The sequence below is a fragment of the Pinus tabuliformis genome, chromosome 7 (genome assembly GCF_031772625.1).
Source record: "Pinus tabuliformis cultivar Carrire ecotype Pingquan chromosome 7, CPIR1, whole genome shotgun sequence".
Lineage (NCBI taxonomy): Eukaryota > Viridiplantae > Streptophyta > Pinopsida > Pinales > Pinaceae > Pinus > Pinus tabuliformis.
In genome coordinates, this window is record NC_142293.1 from 1643838912 (window position 1) to 1643858628 (window position 19717).

Sequence of the window (19717 nt, forward strand, 5' to 3'; positions counted from 1 at the left end):
AGTAGCTGGCAAGTGTAGGCAGGTAGCATTGCAGTTCTTTCAATCATAAATTTGAGCCAAAAGTAGCTGTTGATTTTTTTAAAGTTTGAACTTTGAACTGTTCTATGGACATTAAAAACATCCATTCCTTTTGGGTCTACTTTGTTCTGGATTGGTCATTAAGTGTGTGCTGTTTTTTAAACTGTAATATTGGGAGATTTTATATTATAAAAACTGCAATAGAGCTCCTATAGAAATTACATCCAAGTTCTGTTGGGGTTTTAAACAAAAACAAAAAACAATATTGTCTACCAACCTATAACAAAGTCTATCTAGATCCATAGGTAAAGCTTCCCAGTGTTTCCTCGTGGTATAGATTTTGCAAACTAAACCTAGGATCCTAATAGAAAGTATGGCAACTTCTGGCTTCTTCCATTGCTGCATTTATTAGGTCCAAGTCTGGCTTTACAATTTCTGTTTCTTTAGCTAACTCGTGCACTGTTTCTTCTTCCTTTGGCCCTTCATAGTTCAAATTGATTGACTCCACTTGATTTGAAGCCCTAGATTGATCTCCCTTACTCAAGTTTGGTTAAATTTCCAATACCAGGCCAGATTTATTTATGCTTCAACAATTTTTATTCCCAGAAAATTATTAAATAAAATTCTGAATTGCTAGAAAATAAAATCAATGGTATTTAACTTTTGAAAAACATATTTTGCAGTGGGAAAATAAAAATAGAGAGATCAATCACATCACAACAGTAAGTATACACCCACAACAATTTTCCTTTATTAAAATTCAGGGGAAAATCTGGGCCTAGACCCACAGAACAAAATACAAGAAAAATGAATTGCTAGAACCTGTAACTTGGATTCCACTGGAAAAATGGCCCAAGGAATTTGGCCTGCCAGAAAATTGAAATCCTGAAGAATTCAACCCTGTAGAAATTTGGCCTCTAGAACTAGCAAATTGACCCTCTCTTTTCCTCCTCGTATGGCTTTTGTGCACTCAAGGAAATCGGCCCCTTGGATAAATCTGTATGTACCTATGCTAACATGAGGGGTAACAAGCCTTACAGGGATTATGATGCACCAGAATGACCAGGTTTTGGTGTAATTTTTTCCTTGTTTTCTTAGTGGGCTATTTTCCCTGTTTGGGAGCCCTTGTAAGATTTGAGTAATTTTAGTAAGTTGATATTTGAAGGGCAAAAATTTCTGTGTATTTTGGAGATTGCTTTCTTGTAGCTTTTTCTGATTTTTTTATTTCCAGTTAAATTTCGAGCAAGTGAATTTTATTCTATGATCTAAAGAATTCAATCTAAATTATTTTTTCATAGTGAAATCATTAGGAATCAATTTACCTAGGTTTCTGGAATAGAGATTTTAACAATGTTTTGCTAGTGATCAAAGTAGTTGCTAGGCTAATATTTTTTTATGAAAGCTTATATGTTTTCAACCTTTTGAAAGCAATTTTCCTTTGGACTATATTTGGTTACTTCCTTTGGTCTGTTTTTGGTTACTCTTGTCCATCGAAAATAATATTTTGATTGGATTGTAGTTATTTGATAGTAGGTTGTTGTAGTGAAATTTTAGTCTTAATTTGAATTTTCAAGTTGAGCCCTATTACTCCATATATTGTGAGGGCATATTCTAGTTTGAAGATCTTGCCCAAGGAGAGCATTGGATTATTATTGATTTCAGTGATACTTGTGATGTTTATCATATTAGATGTATACAAGTGATTTTAATCACATATATGAGTCTTATAGGATGATGTCGATGGAGTATTTGATGGACTAGGGGCATAGTATTGATGCACACTTTTGTAGAAATACCTGCCCTTGTGATAGCTTATTTTATTAACCACCTTGGTGGGGATGGAGGCATTCTAATGGAAGTTGTATGGTTTCACATTTGTTTTATTTGTTTGATTGCCTCCTATTGCCTAGCTTGGAGATGGGACTATCATTTGGTTGTTGTTGTTTGAGTGCCTTGGTTAAAGGAGGGAGGATGTTGGAACACTTCTCTCACTTATGGATGGGTTATAATGTCATGGCTTATTTGATGGTTTGCTCCTATTCGGCCACATTTTTCATGAGTGGATTGGCCTTCTATTGATGATATTGTTGACTTTCACGAGATAGTCACCTTGGTTGTACAAGGCTTATTGTTTCATTGGATACTATATCATGTATGGTTGCGCATTCTATGGTGTCCTCCATATTGTCACATGTTGCTATGTTGGGTAAACTCTCCAAATGCTATATTGCAAGTTATTCATAAGAAACTTATGTTGCTTTTGGTGTGCTCTATTTCATGTGGTTGTTTTGAGCATGGGTACAAGCTACAACATCGTTGACTTGGTTTATTCTTCATTTTATGGATCTCTTGACTTGTCCTTGATTAATGGCACACGGAGGCATGGTCACATTTGATTGCCTCCTTTCTTTGGTGGATCTAGAGCTTATCTAGCGGCTCATATACATGGATCTATGTTGGCATTTGCTCCCATGTTTCCCTTGTTCATGGGTCTAGGGTTTGACACTGTTGAAAAGTGTAGCGAAGAAGGTCTTCTCCTTGACTTGTGCCTTAGTCAAGAAAGACTTCAATGTGTTCTTTTTTTGTGAAGGACGAGTTCATGGAAAATGATGAGTTAGTTTGTTGATGCGCTAGTTGGAGGCTCAGTTATGTGTCTATCCAAGTGCGAGTTTAGAATTAGAAGGGAGCAAGTTGAAGAGCTTCAATCTTGATTGAAGCAAGGGCGTGTTGAACTAAGAGGTGACTTAGTTAACAAGTCAAACTCACAACTTTTGTTTTAAATTTGTAGCATAAAAGGAGGACGAAGGCACATGATTCAATCAATTGTTTTTTTGTGTGCACAAGGTTGTGAGACAAGACAATAGAGCACAAGTTTGTGTGAGAGCTTGTTGTAGGAAGGAGGAACTTGTACGCAGATCAGAACAAAGAATTTCCTTGTTGATGTGCGCTAAGGTTTAGGAGCAAAATTCCTAATTAATAAGAGCTTGTCCTCCCCTTGGAAATAGGAGATTTTAGTGCTAGGAAATTGGAAGAAAATTGTGCAAGGGAAAAGGAGCTAGATCAAGTGTGTTTGTAGGGAATTTCATGCTAAGTGTTAGCAGTGAGAACAAGCTTGCTCTCTAGTGAAATAGTGTTGCCTTGTAAGGAGATCAATTGCTCAAATTTCTGTTAATAAAATTATACAACAAAGCAGAGGGCTTTCCCAATTGTCCCTAGAAAAATAATGTTATTGTGTGACTGGCTCTTTATCTTTGTTTCTATTTTGTTGCTTATCTAGTGTTGAGAAATTCAGTGTCTTGGTGAAAAGAAATTAGTTTCAAATTGTTCATCATAGCAGTTGCAATTTTTTTGTGGAAATTCAACACGTTATCAGAGCAGAGAACAACGTAAAGATCAACACAGAGAGGAGTAGGTAGTTTGGTTAAGAATTTACCACGATTTTGCAGTCTAGAACATGGCCTAATAGAGACTTCTAATACCTCAGGTCCGAGACAGGTAGGGGCGTGAACCTCTGCTGGTACAAGAAGGGTTGAAAGGCTTGTTTAGGTGCAGAAGAAGGCCTGAGTAGCCTCAGGTGACAACGAGCAGGAAAGGGGTCTCTTAAGGTGTGCTTCAAGAGAAGAGGGATAAGCAGCAGGCCGCATACCTGAAGGTGTTGACCGAAAGTTTGAAAGTTGTCTAAATAGGTGGTTGAGTCAAGGAGGTTTGTGGTTGCTGTTGTTTTGAGTGCCCTAGATCAACCTTCCTTACTGGTGTTAAGGAGCTGTGAGTGGGCTAATTGGAAAGCCCTAAGTAAGGTGACTAAGGAGTATATTTGTCATTATGTGAGGGCAGCTTGATCAAGCCATAAATTCATTAACTTTGGTGGAGCAGAGTTGATTAGTGAGTGCAATATTTTTTCTGAGAGCAGAGCAATCCCTTGGATAATAGTATGGCATTCCTAAGACTAAGGTCAGAGCACAGTTTAGAGGGAGCCTCTAACCCTTTCTCATGGAGGGAGAGGATCACAATAGTGGTGGAAGATAATGGAGTGCTTGAGCATGTGAAGAAAACAATAGCTCCACCTCAAGATGCCTAACAATTGATCCAACATAATAAGAATAACACCAAGGTGAGGAGGATCATTCTAGAAGGGGTCAAAGATCATATCATACGTCAAAGATCATATCATACCCCATCTCTATGAGAAGAAGACAATGTTTGATTTGGACAAAGCTATCACAACATTGTTTTAGAGTACTAGTAATGCTAGGAAGCTTGCTTTCAAAGAGAAGCTAAGAAGTATCTGGATTTTGGATGAGCAAAGATGAGCCCATCGTCACATATCTTTCAAAGTTCTCTCAAGTTCGAGATGAGCTAGATGGTGTGGGTTTGACTGTACCAAAGAGTGACTTGGTGAGTTTTGCATTACTAGGACTTCATATGTCTTGGTATAGCTTCCGAGATGCAGTAAGTGGCAGAGAAAATTTTTCTAGTTGGGAAAGGCTATGGGGTGACTATTCAGGAAGAGATCTGGAGAGGAATGAGAGATGGCAGATCAACACCAATAGAGGACGAGGAGAACTTTGCCTTGGTAGGCAAATGTAGTAAGGCCAAGAAGGGCCAAGGAGAGGTTGAGTCTAGTCAGAAGGGGGAGAAGAAGAAAAAGGATCTAAGCAAGATCAATTACTTCCATTGCCATGAGTTTGGACACTATGCCACTAAGTGTCCTAAGCGGAAGAAGGAGTCCAGTAAGGATCATGTAGTTGCATCAACATATGTAGATGTGTTTTTTGCCTAGTTCAAGAAAGATTTCTCATTGATTGCTTTCATGGCAAGCTCAATAGATAACAATGTATGGTATATTGATCTAGGAGCATCCTTCCACATGACCAGGAATAAGAAGTTTTTCAACCACTTGAAGGAGGACATGCAATTTCAGATCGAGCTAGGAGATGTGTATATGTATGCAATTAGAAGAGTTGGTATTGTTAATTTTTAGAGGGAGTCAGGTAATCCTCTTCATCTCAGAGATGTCTTATATGGTCCAGGCCTTAAGCAAAATCTTGTTTCGGTAGCTACCCTTGAGGACCAGGGTTATGATGTCATATTCAATAGAGGTAAGGCGTACCTCCAACACCTAGCTTCTGGATGTAAGGAGCAGATAGGTGTAAGGAAGAAGAATCTGTACTTACTACAGGTTGAGATAGGTGCAACCTTGAGCAACAAGGCAAGAAGCTCTCAGAGTAAAGAAGTGATGGTTGTGTGAGAGCAAGACAAATCTGTCAAGGAGTCTCAGCCAATATCTTAGTTTGAGTCTAAGCTAGTTGGTAGTTGGGGCTGACCAACAGGATGATGAGGAGCATAGCCAAGGGTGAGTGGAGGTAGCCATTTAGTCAGTGACTCCCAGTATATGGAGAGTTCAATCCAAGTGGGCAGGGGATTTGTCTAAGGGAGATCAGGAAAGAGTTGGATCTTCGAGTATCAACTTCAACCAGAAGGAGCATCCACTGAGATACAACAGGGTACGTAGGGCTTATGACTGAAGTGATGGACTCGTAGAGCATGGTTGGAAAGAACAAGTCTTCAAGTCAGATTTTGTAGAAGAAAGCAGGGAAGCTTTCTAGTTTAGAGGGAGTAGCTGCAGCAACGGAGAATGTGGTAGTGTTGGAGACATATCCAGGTGGACGAGGCTCTTCCCAAAGCACCTTCCTCGCTAAGAGGGAGCGTTGTTTATGGTTTTCTAGGAGAGATGTAGAATTAGAGACATGGATATTATTATTTTATTTTGGGGAGGCTTCAATTTTGGAATCTATATAAGAAAATCTCCTTGTATTGGTTGTTGAAAGTTTCTGGAAACCACATAAGCTATTGCTTGGGTTTTGTTGTTGCCTGAATTGTACACTTAATGTGACAACGCTCTGGGCGGGGGCTATCACTCTGATCCTTGCCCTCTTCGTTTAAGCTATCTCCAAAATGCAGGCTAAAGGGGGTAGTCCCTATAGATGAAATGATGAGAAACTCGTTGGAAATCGACAAGTTTGGGAGATACAATTGAATGTCCTAGCAACTTGAGCTAAAATTATGTGACAAGTAAGATTATTAAGCACAAAGAGATCATATTTCTCGAGATTATGAATGAGAGATCGATGCCTCAGAATTAATTACTTGTACAACCAAAATTAAGATGTCAAGTTACTAGATGAGAAATTGTTGCGAGATGCAAAATCTATCCTAAATGAAGTGCAAGACCTAATCTAATGTGAGATGCAAGATCTTGGTTAATTTTAATTAGATGCCTAATCTATGTTAATCCTTCTTCTCAATTATTTTGAAGCTAGTCTCGAATGCAAGTTGTAGAGAGAAGTCCATGGGAAGGAGGCTAAGGCCTCATTAACGATACCTCCCTTGGAGTTCTAACCACCTAGATGCCTTTGTTCCTACAAGGAATTTCCCACAAGAGAATTGCAAGGTCACATGTGTTAATTGTGAACGAGGGTCTAAACTCCTCAAATTGGATGAAGAAGGTGGTCCTATCTCTCTTACAACCAAGTTTACGCTTGGAGGTAAATTTTAAACATGCATTTCTAATCCTAGAATGAAGATGCAAAATGATGTTGATGTTGCGGGATTACAAATATATAAAATGCTTCAATATGACAATAATAAACCACTTAAAATCAAGATGCTCACAATATTACTTCTCAACACAAGATTACAAGATGACAACAACAAATGAATGAAGCACTTTAGAGAATACTTTGGAAGTTATCCCAATGAAACAAAATTAGCAATATCACTTATTCAATGATCCAAGATGCTTATTATGATTCCTCTTATTTATATTGTAATGGTTAGGAACAAGAGAAACTTGGAGCACAATAATGAAAGCACTATCCTCTTATCACTTATATTATGAGCCAAAAGAGATTTGTAATGTTCCTTTAAGCACAATAGCAACAAGCACCAATAGAGATAAGCACAGGGAGAGATGAGATTGCTAACAATGATATGCAATGTATGAAGAAACTAACAAATGCAACTAACTAACATGAGAAGTTATGCAAAGATGCAAGACTTAGTATGCAAAGTACTAGCTTTATCCTCAGGATCCAAGAGAAATTAATGAAACCAATATTCTTATTGTCTAGAAGATGCACCAGACCTCAATAGATGGCTATGCCAATTAGATTAGCCTACTTATTATTATGAAGACAGTCCCAAAATCACTTGCAAATTAGCTTAAATCAACAATAATTGAGCCTCTAGTTAAGATGTAATATTCCTTTAGTCTCTTAGGCTTATTAGGATTGATTTTAGGACTTCTTTCAAAGAGATTATGTTGTTGCAAAATTTATATCAGACCTTAAGATAGTCACCAATAGAAGAGAACACAAATACTAGAACAATGATTTAGCTTTAGAAGATTAATATGTGATGTTCCTTAGTTGTATTAGGGTTATATTGATTAGATTATTAAGTGATTATGCCACTATTATGAATGATTCAGATCTGATTGCTTATGACAGTCAAGGAAGGAGAGGGTAGAGAGAGAGAGAGAGAGAGAGCAAACCCTTGAGGCCTAGAGCTCTCACTTCAAAGAATGAGTATGCCAAGTTATGACACCAAAGAGGCTTGTCACCTTGCCAAACACCAATGATTAGCCTTCAAACCCAAAGATAATGATAGATCAGACCTTCAAGTGTATGCTGCTAGGCTTGGAAAACCTCCTAAAGCTTGCGACCTAGTAGGATGGAGGCCCTAGGCCTTGCAACCAAGGCTAGAAAGCCCCGAAGTGATGGCACAATGGAAAATCAACGTTAGAAATCCTTCTCCAAGTGAACACTAGCCCCACAAGACAAAATATTAGCCACAACAAAACCAAATCGTCAAGCCCTAATGGATTAATGGTAAGTGTTCAATGGAAAAACACCTCAAACCTTTAGGAAATTATGATTAAACTTGCAAACACAAAATGTTAATGCTAAAAATGAGTAATGAAGTGATTTTCAAGCCAATAAGGCTTGTGGTGGTCTTTATATCCTCTTAGGCATTGTGGCTAGGGCCAAAGGCCCTCAAAACCCTTACGACGAAGCTTGAAAAGGGCTTCTAAGCTTGCGACTACCTTCAGGTTATGAGATGAGTTGATTATAAGCCCAAGTGAGTAATTGTGGCCATCTCTAGTGACAAATCCTCATATGAATCCTTGATCTTCTATGAAATAAGCCCTCTAGGGTTAACGACTCCCTCAAGAAGGCAAGGCGTTGCAATTTGATGACTTGGGTCTTATAGATCAAGGTCTTTAGACCTTAGATCCACCTTCCTTGGCTGAACAATTTCCTCCTTTGGGTTGGATGGCTCCTCCTAAGGTTGAAAACTGCCCAAACCCTAGCCATCTAGGCTAGGTGAGAGCTAGGATCCTCTAACTTTAGATTTGTCCTTGAAAATTATCCTTGACACCTGTAAGCTAGATAAATAGAGTCAATCCACAAGATCTAGAAAACATTTCAAAGTAAAAACCCCAAATAATTATTTACAAAGTGAAAAATAAAATACAAGGGTTAGAAAATTTATGCACAAATTATTTACAATGACTACAGGAAATTCCAAGCTCTAATTAGCATATAAATAATTTATAGCCCAAGTAGATTTTGAAAATAAGTGAAATTAATATTTTTATTTTAATAAATAGAGTCAATCCACAAGATCTAGAAAAAATTTCAAAGTAAAAACCCCAAATAATTATTTACAAAGTGAAAAATAAAATACAAGGGTTAGAAAATTTATGCACAAATTATTTATAATATCTATAGGAAATTCCAAGCTCTAATTAGCATATAAATCATTTATAGCCAAAGTAGATTTTGAAAATAAGTGAAATTAATATTTTTATTTTAATATACTGGCCAAAAACCCGCACCGCAAATTGTTAGATTGAGTCGAGAAGCCAAACAAGGTGTGGTCAACTCAAAGTCCATGTACGGTTTGCCCAAGGGCTAAATGTGCTAAAGATCTCTTCACACTTAGAAATTAAATTGTTAGTTTCAAAGGGGTTTAGATACACACTTCAAACCCTCAAGATCTAGATATACATGTTAGATCAAGTGAGCAGAAGATGCTTCTCCAGAACCCAATACCTAAAGAAAGATACCTATGCTAATAGATCATCAAACCATTGGCTATTCAAAGAACAATATTCTTTTTTTTGCTAAGCAAGAGTCAGTCCTTCTATTATCTTGTCACTCAAAAATATGTTACATAAAATACATTGCCCCCAAAGAGGAAGAGGGCTAAAGACTTAGCAATCACTCCAATCTTTGAGGAAAGAGTCATCTACTTCGAGAACAAAACAATTTGCCTCCACCACCTGGACCTGGGACCAAGGTCAAGCGTTCACAGGATAGAATGGAACAAAAATTCTTAGCCCGACAAACTTTGCGTGGATTCGAGGAGGTGAATAATGACTAGAAAATAAAGATTTCGGGTCCGCGATGGAGTGCCCGGACCCACTGACCAGCTCGACAAATTAGAGCCCTTGATCTACATCTGCAAAATCCAACGACCAAGGGAAATATCAGGCAAAAAAGAAGCTGGAGAAATACCCACTAACCAGCGTGACAAATCAGAGTCCTTGAACTGCATCTGCGAGATCCAACGTCTGAGGGAAATATCGGGCGGAGAAGAAGCCAGAGAAATACCTGCCTGATAAAGGCGGTATTCTCTCTCCTCCAGAAGCCACGTGTTGAGCATTGAGTGGCATCGGAGACATTTCTAATAAACCACTTCATGTTTTGAGGACGTTCGATAACCCGGAAATCGCTTGACGCCTGATAACCCAGAAACCACTTTACGCCTGATAACCATTCGACTTTAGATAACTGCTTGACACCTGATAACCACTTGATGCCTGAGAACCACCTGACGCCTGATAACCACTTGACGCCTGAAAACTCTACATTGTTGTCATCCATTCGACTAAGCCACCCAATTGAACCTGTGCCATGCAGTTTAGAGCAGATTTTCACCATTTTTCTGACTGCCTGCTCTCCTGTAGAACCCTCAAGTAGGCAACCTGAGGTATCCCATTGCGATGCCTCACTGTGCCAAAGCTTTGGTTGACTAACAATCAAACCCTTGTCGTCCATTGATTAATAGGTCCACTGGCGGATTCCCCTGCATGTGCTGATAATGCTCCTTGTCTGTGAGGGCCAGAGTGTGGCAGCTCTCACGCAATTGTCCTGCGGGTACCATCTCCCATAAGTAGCACTTGTTGTCTTTTGTGCATATCACCCCTTCATTAGTGAGCTAGTCCACTACTCTATTGGCATCTCTTCGCACATGCACAAAACTAAGAGTTCTGAGAATTCTTAGGTGCGATTGAATTCGCTAATAGACCTACAAAAGTCTCCAGTTTCTCGAGACTTTGTCAGGTGCAGTACCTGTGCCTAGCCGTTTGACTGCCTTAATTACTAATTCCGAGTCAGCCTCGATGATTGTATTATGTAAATTGAACTTTATTAGAATCTCTAAGCATTGTTCAATGGCCATGAGTTCAACTATGTTGTTAGTGGCCCTCCCCAGATGACTGTGAAAGATGACCTTTATGTTGCCTTCTTCATCTCTTATGACTCCTCCATAACCAGCATCTCCAGGGTTACGGTTTACCTTTTGAGGCTCCATCAATATTGAATTTTAAAAAGCCTTTGGGAGGGGGTTGCCAGAAAGTCCTTCCAGCAAATATTCTCTTTGTTGTCTTGATTATTCCTTGAGGGACGAGAGACCGGAGCCCCAATAGTTCCAGGATGTGAGCGTCTCGATGACCCGGGGGTTTCTCAGGAGGATGATTCTGATGGACATTGACGGTTTCTTTGAGTTGTTTTAGGATTTGAGCTATGATGCTTTGAGTTGAGCCAGATTTATCTCTGAAGATCTTGTTGTTACGTTCTTTTCAAACATCTTGTCAGGCCAGGAGTAACTCTAGACTTGGCAGAAAAACTCAGAAAAACTGATTCGTTTATTTCATTAGGTAGCTATTGTTATATACATGAATGTGACTGATCAATTCATCTTCTTGATGACTGTTCACATTCCAAATTTATTTATTTACATAAAATTCCCAATCATGAAGATTAGGTGTCAACATTCCCCCCCTTAATTTGAAGGGATGTTGGTGAGTCCAAGCATCATTCTGAATCGTTCAAGCTTTTCCCTTCCAAGTGCTTTGGTGAAGATGTCTGCAATTTGCTCACTTGTGGAACAATGACGGAGATGGATTGTTTTGGCCTCAACATGATGTCGGATCAGATGATATTTAGTATTGATGTGCTTTGTACGATCATGGAACTTTGGGTTCTTGGCCAACTTTATTGTAGAGGTGTTATCAATCATGAGTGGAGTTGATTGTACTTGTTTTACCTGCAAATCTTCAAGAATTTTCCTGAGCCACACAATTTCTTTCGTTGCTTCAGCTGCTGCCACGTATTCTGTTTCTGTTGTGGAATCTGCTGGAACTGATTGTTTGCGTGATCTCCAGGAGACAGCTCTCGATCCAAGACTCCTAGCATATCCTGAAGTAGATACCCCAGTTTCTTTGTCTCCATCAAAGTCTGAATCTGAGTATCCAATCAAGCTGAAGTCGTCCACCTGTGTATACTTGATTCCAAGGTCTTGAGTTCCCTTCAAGTACCTTAGAACTCTTTTTGCAGCAGACCAATGTCCCTCACAAGGCTTTTGCATGAACCTGGAGAGGATTCCAACAGCGAATGAAATGTCTGGTCTGGTAGTAGTGAGGTAGATGAGACTTCCTACAAGCTGTCTATACTTTGTTGCATCCTCAAATTCCTTTCCTTCAACAGCTGTGAGCTTTAAGTTTTGTTCCATTGGAGTAGAAAGAGGATTGCACTCTGTCATGCCAAATCTGTTTAACAAGTCTCCAATGTATTTCTTTTGAGAAAGAAATATGGATTTTGGATGTTGGGTTACTTCAATGCCAAGATAGTAATGAACATAGCCCAAATCAGTCATTTCAAAACTTTTTCCTAATTCTTTCTTTATGGATGCAATATAGCTTTCATTGTTCCATGTCATTAAAAGATCATCTACATATACCACAAGATATACAATTGTTTTGCCAACTTTCTTGACAAATAAAGTTGCATCATCAAGATCAAAATGATTGAAGTTGAGTTTCAGAAGATGCTCAGTTAGTTTTTCATACCAGGCTCGTGGTGCTTGTTTGAGGCCATACAAGGACTTCACAAGTTTGCATACTTTATGTTCATGTCCTTTCACAACAAATCCTTCAGGTTGGGACATAAAAACATTCTCTTTTAGATCTCCATTCAAGAATGCAGTTTTTACATCCATTTGATGGACTTTCCAACCGTTCTGAGTAGCTAGTGCAAAGAGTGTCCGGATGGTGGCCCATTTTGCTGTGGGGGCAAAAGTTTCCTCATAATCGACCCCTTCCTTCTGTGCAAAGCCTTTTGCCACAAGCCTAGCTTTGTGCTTGTCAAGTGAGCCATCAGCTTTGTATTTGTTCTTGTAGACCCACTTGCAGCCAATTGGTTTGGTTCCAAATGGAGGATCAACCAGCTTCCAAGTGCCATTCTTTATGAGGGCATCATACTCCTTTTTCATCGCTTCTTTCCATTCATCATGAGAAGCAGCTTCTTTGAAGGAAGTTGGTTCAAAATCTGTAGACAAGTTCAATTCACAATCATAAGTAACATCCATATCAACAGGTGAATTAGAGTCATCTACATCACCTCCATTTTGTTGGTTTGAATTTCTGGTTCCTGTTTTTCCAATTTCATCAGGATGAACGCTTTCAAGTGTCTTTGTCAGCCACTTTGGGGGACCTTTCTGAGATGGTCCAGGCTGCTCTGTTGATTGAGTTGGGACTGAATCAAGATTGAGTCTCCCAATTCTATCAATTACATCACTTAAAGCATCATCCGTTGTTGGAGTTTCATGCAGGGGAGATTGTTCTTCAGAAGAAGATTCCACATGTTGATCTAGTATAGGAATCCCCCCTTCAAGATGTGGAATCTGATTATCAAACTCTTGAAATGATTTCGTTTTTGTGAATCTATCAAAGCGATCAAGTTGCCGCTCAACAACATTGTCAGATTTGGATGATTCAAGAAAAATGACATCTCTAGATACAACAAACTTTTTATTTACTTCATCATAGAGGCGGTATGCTTTAGAGGTGTTTGAATACCCCAGGAAGATACATTTACGACTTCTAGCACCAAGTTTGTTTCTATGTACCTTTGGTATCAAAGCATAATAGGTGGAACCAAAAATCCTGAGATGTTTTACCGAAGGAACATGTCCATACCACAATTCATAAGGAGTCTTGTTTCTTATAGCACTAGATGGACATCTATTCTTTATATATGCAGCACATAGAACAGCATCAGCCCAAAACATTATCTTTACATTTTTGAAGAAAAGCATGGATCATACCATATTCAAGATTGTTCTATTCATTCTTTCTGCTACACCATTCTGTTGGGGATTATAAGGCACAGTTGTTTGATGTTTGATCCCATGTTGGCGAAGATAGTGTTCAAATTCATTTGATGTATATTCTTTTCCATTATCAGTGCGTATAGACCCAATATGAGATTGTGCATCATTTTCAATCCATTTATGAAAATTCTTGAATGTTTGAAAAGCATCAGATTTGTTCTTCAATAAATAAACCCAACACATTCTGGTGTAATCATCAATAAATGTCATGATATATTTATTTCCATTTGCAGAAGGAACAGGCATTGGACCACATAAATTTGAATGAATGAGTTCAAGCTTCCTATGTGCTCTTGAATGTGAATCATGAAAAGATTGTTTGCTATGCTTTCCTAGAATGCAAGCATCACATTGCTTATGTTTCCTAGGAATTGTAGGCAAACCAGCAACACCATTTTTCTTCAATAAGCGGAGACTGTCATAGTTTAAATGTCCAAATCTAGCATGCCATAATAAACTTGATGGAAGTGTACCTTCTTCATGATGAGAAATATATGAGAAATGTTGTGCATGAGCAGAGGTTCCTTGCAGTTTGAGAAGTCTTTCTTCTTCTATTCCCCTCCTGACAAGTGAGTGGTCAGATGCTTTTCTTACCTCAAGCTTGCCATCAAACATATGAATGGAGTGACCTTGCTGGCGGATGTGGACCAAGGACAACAAGTTTTTCTTGAGCTGTGGGAGATATAGAACATGATCCAGAAGAAAGTCTGGAAGACCAGGCAATTTAAGCCTGATTGTGCCAAGCCCTGATGGCTTGATTTTTGATTGATCTGCAAAGTATACTGCTCCATCAACATTGTCAGTGAAATCTTCAAAAAAATCTTTCCTATGAGTCATATGACAGGTTGCTCTTGAATCAAGCAACCAATCATTTTTCGAAGAAGCAAGTGAAGCATTAAACAAATCTTCATTTACTCCAATGTTACATTGTGCCTCAATATAGTGAGCGGATTCAGGTGCTTTACCTTTGTTTGTATCATCAATTTTACCTTTCTGCTGGTTTCTTTTCTACTCAATTTTGTCCCATGGTAGCTTGCATGTAGAAGCATCATGTGATCCATTTCGTTTGCAGCGAATGCAATGCAGATCTGCTTTTTTTGCTTGAGAATGTCTGCCCCCCCTGCCTCTGAAGTATCTTCCTCTTCCTCTTCATCCACCTCTTCCTCTTGTAGAATCTTGAGCAGGATTCTTTTCTTTATGAGCAAGGCAAACAGTCTCTTCAGAAGATTCAGGGACTGTCTTCTTTCCAAAGGCTTTCTCTCTTTCAGTAAACTTTTTCACAAGAGAGTCAAAGGTTATATCTTTAAGATTTCCATTTGCTTGTAAAGACTCAAGATAATTGGAGTAAGTAGGATAGAGTGCCTTGAGAAAAGCAATAAGAGGGATATCCAGCTCAACCTTAGTGGATTTGATATCATGCATTATGGATTTTACTTCAGATGCAAGAGCAAGAGGATCATTATTTTTTAGTTCAAGAGTGAAGAGTTTAATCATGAGTTGAACAACTTCAAGTGCAGAATGTGAGTCATAAAGTTCTTTCAGCTTTTGTAAAGCTTCAAAGGCAGTTGAATATGATGAAATATGGCGACTTACTTCTTCGTTTACAGATGCTGCGATTAATGCATAGGCTTTGCTGTTCTTGTTTTCCCAAATGACGAGCTCTTTGTCTGATGTAGGCTGTACTGGGTCATTGTCTCCTTCTTCGACACACACTCCCTTTCACAACTCATTGTAGATGAGGGTGTGTTTTACCATCCGGGACCATTCAGGATAGTTCTCCTTGCCAGTGAGAACTATCCCTACCATAGAGATGATTGAATGCATTCTGTAAAAAATGCCTATACTGATAAAAATTTTCTGTTGATAAAAAAAAACTTCTGCTGATATATAGTGAAGTAGTATTCAAAAAGGCAACAGATTTCAAATACTTTTATGTACTGTTTCTTCAAATCCCTCCAAGTATCCTTATATAATATATCCACCACATTCCATATCTACAACTATTCAAACAGCGTCCAAAAAACCATTCAAAACTTATTTAAATAGCGTCCAAAACGCATTCAAAAAAATTTATTCAAACAAGATGGTCAATATATATATGCTGGTTAATCATCAGGCGTCCAAAACTCAAACGCTGGTCAATGTAACCACAGTGCACACATATATATACAGCGTTAGCGCACATATAAACCACGCATTAATTCAGCACCGCTTTAATATAAGCCACAGCAACAGGCATTAACTCAGCACCGCTATCTCAAATAAAAGGAACACCGCATACAGCTATTCAGGTCACTCCAAAAGATCTATCAAAAAACTTTGCAATTAAAGCTAAGAGCCGGGAGTTTAAATCATTTAAAAGCACGTTAATTTACCAGGCCACATGCTTTAGCTTAGATCGTGAAAATTGAGCCTCGCTTAAATAAGGCCTGTTCGCTGACGTAGAGTGGAAAACTGCCAGGCTTGCTTTGAACCAGAGACGCTCTACTTGTGCCCCACGGTGGGCGCCATGTCACCACCGCGCTTCAAAACCACCACGCTTCAAAACCACCAAAGTCTCAGCTGTCGTTCGGAGACCACAACGATTTAATCGACCTCCAAAGTTTCGACAAAATGAGGGTGGAGGTTGTCCCTAAGAAACCACGATGCGCTTCCGTGGAGCCATACCTGACACCGAATCAAGAGTTGAGGGATGGCTCTTGGCTACCATAAACCGAGGTAAAAACCTCTGGCTCGAGCGTTTCTGAGTTCCTAGGGTATCCGAACAGTGGTATAGTTAAAATGGCTCAAAACCAAGAAATATACGAGGACCACTTGTTTCAAACTGCGTTTGGCAACGTGTTTGAAGCATTCAAGCAATGCATTGCGAGACCAGATCCGATACCGACAGGCTCAGGCTCATTCAGATGGCGGATGAGATAGTAAGGGCAGCGCATTGTATGGTGCAGGTAATAGAATATGAAGCAGAGCGCAGGTACAGCTCAGGGATGGCAGTGGAGCAGACCAGGAGTTACAAAGACACAAAGGTTAAAAAAAGGAGCTGGCTCTGATACCATGTCAGGCCAGGAGTAACTCCAGACTTGGCAGAAAAACTCAGAAAAACTGATTCGTTTATTTCATTAGGTAGCTATTGTTATATACATGAATGTGACTGATCAGTTCATCTTCTTGATGACTGTTCACATTCCAAATTTATTTATTTACATAAAATTCCCAATCATGAAGATTAGGTGTCAACACATCCTAGATCAAGAATCTTGGAATCAGAGCCCAAGCTGTGTTTACTATCTCATTGTCCGAGAAGTCCTTCCTCCAATTCTTTAAAGTGTCGGTGATGTCACTATCGTTCCTATCTGTCTGCTTGAAGATACAGGCTACGCAATTCCATGTGGAGGTGAAAGAGCAGAGGTTGAGAAGGTGATCTATAGTTTCTTCCTATTGTCCACATAAATGGCATCTTGATGGCCCAACAAAACCTCTCTTTCTGAGATTTTCCCATGGGAGAATCTTCTTGTGCTGTACCAGCCACCTAAACAGATTTATCTTCGTCCATTGTGGGTTGTTCCATAAGTCTTTCCATGTCTTATCAGGGCTTGGGTAGTTAAGCCTCGTGGCTATTCTTTTGGCTTCTTTGAGGTTGAAGATGCCTTCATTGTTTTTACCCCATCTTAGTAGATCACTCGAGGTAGAGGTCAAAATTTGTCTTTTCTGCAGAATAGCTTGCAACACTCTAGCTTGGGTCTTCAAGGGGGATTCTTCACTGTAGTCTGGTACCTTCCAAATCCTCCATTTGCCAGCGTCTCTTGATTGTTCCCAGTAGTCACTTACTTTTTTTAGTCCTTTGTTAATGGTGTCGATTTTGATAATGTCCGGTCCTTCTCTACTGAGGTTATGTTCTTGCTACCAGTTGTCCTCCCAAAACCATGCAAGCTTCCCATTTCTGATCTCCCAGAAATTGTGTTTCTGAACTAAGGCTCTATTTTCCCACGCCTTGTTCCAAATGTGGGAGCCTTTAATGTGGCCTGTCATTCTGATGTGGTTCGTTTCTTGCCAATCCCTTGCATATTTTTGTTTCCAGAGTTTTGCCCAGGGGTTTTTGATTTCCTTTAGCCATCTCCACCAAAGTTTTGCCCCCAAAACTTTATTTAAAATGTCCGGATCATGGAGGCCCAAACCACCATGGGTTTTGGGTTTATATCCCTTTGAATGTTCCTAATATGCTGTTAAACTCTTGTTGGTGCCAGAAGGGCTGATAACATGAAGATTGGAATGGTTTGTAGCATTGCTTTTGTGAGAACTAACCTCCCAGCTAAATTCAAGGATTTGTTTGTCCATTTGCTGACTTTATCCTTCAATTTATTGATTACTGACTCCTAGTTTTCCTTGCTCAGCGGTTTGTCTGTGAGGGGTATTCCCAGATATTTCAAGGGAAGATGATCTCTTTGAAATCCTAGAATTTTGGAGAGATTTCTTTGAATTGAAATATCTGTATTGAAAAAGAAAACTTTAGATTTTGTGAGGCTTACCTCAGTACCCGCAGCCATGCGAACTCATGTAGGATTTGTTTGAAAGCTTTGGCTTCCTTGACTGTTGGTGTGCCTTGCAACATGGTGTCGTCCACAAATTGTTGATGGGTCAATGTGTCCCCATTCGGAGTCAGTCATAGTCCCTGGATTCTTCCCTCCTCCTTGGTTGAAGTGATCGCTCTGCCCAATCCTTCCATCATGAGAATGAAGAGGAAGGGGGAGAGAGGATCACCTTGTCTGAGGCCTCTTGAAGGCTTGAACGTTTTGGAAGGAGAGCCATTAAGAAGAATAGAACAACTGGCAGTGGTGACAAGAGCCATAACCCATCTTATCCAGTTGTGGTCGAAGCTATATGCTTTAAGAACTTCCCTTATATAATACTAGCTTAGCTTATCATAAGCTTTTGCTATGTCCAACCGTATTATCATACCTGCTTTCTTATTGGACCTAAGGGAATGCACCACTTTGTGAGCTTGAACTATGTTATTGAGAATTTGTCTACCTTCCACATAACCAGTTTGCTCTTCTGACACAAGTGTTGGAAGGAGTTTGAGTCTATTAGCAATTACTTTGGAAATGATTTTGTACACCACATTGCATAAAGCTATGGGTATAAATCTATTTGGAGTCATGGCTTTTTCCTGTTTGGGGATTAAGGCTATGAAGGATTCATTAAGTGCTCTCAGAACTGATTTTGATTTTCTCAAGTCCTCCACCACCTTTAGGATGTCCTTTTTTACTATTTCCCAGCACGTTTTGAAGAACTCTAGATTGAAACCATCAGGGCCTGGAGCTTTCCCATTGTGCATCTTTTTAATTGTTTCATTGACCTCTTCCTCTGTTATTGGCCTCTTGAGATTATAATTGTCTTCTCTGGTTACCAGTTTTGGAATGTGCTGAGTGAAGCTTTTAGTAAATAGAGATTTGTCTTCCATGGTATCCTCTGCTATACTTTGGAAATGTTGGACCAGAACCGCTTCCATTTCCTTGTGAGTATTTTGCTTTGTACCCTGAAGATCTATAAGTTTTGTGATTCTATTATGAGCTCTGTGATCCATGGTAGACTTGTCAAAGAATCTGGTGTTTCTATCCCCTTCCTTAATCCATTGCATTCTGGATTTCTGTCTCCAGAAGATTTCCTCCTGTTGGCATCTGTTGTCCCATTCTTGTTGAAGTGAGTCCGCTTGCATTTTCTTTTCCTCTGTAAAGCCTTCTGTAATGAGAATTTGATTAATTTCCTGCAGTTTTCTTTCCACTTCTCCCTTGGCTTTGAATATATTTCCAAACTCACTGTGATTCCATTCTTTGAGCTTTCTCTTGATGTGTTTGAGTCTCTGATATAGGAGGAACATTTTTGTGCCTTGGGTGGGTATTTCTTCAACCCACCACTTTCCAATTTTAGTGATGAAATCAGGGTGTGTAAGCCAGACATTTTCGAACCTGAAAGGTCTATTCCTCGGGGTTCCAATAAAGGAGGCTTCCAACTGGATGGGCCAGTGGTTCGAACCTCCGTAAGGGAGGATCAAAGCAATCATGATTCGGCCAGTGAGAAGGAGATCCTCTGAGATTATGAATCTATCTAATCTCGAGGCTACTTGGGAAGTTCCACCTCTCTTGTTGTTCCATGTGAAGATGCCATTTATTGTGTCCATATC

General features: G+C 39.4%; 1 protein-coding gene across 2 annotated transcripts in view; it reads left to right on the plus strand.

The window, feature by feature from the left end:
- Window positions 1-19717, plus strand: part of LOC149254685 (DNA mismatch repair protein MSH7-like) — a 157149-nt gene that overhangs the window by 8171 nt on the left and 129261 nt on the right. The gene's annotated exons all lie outside the window — the stretch shown is intronic.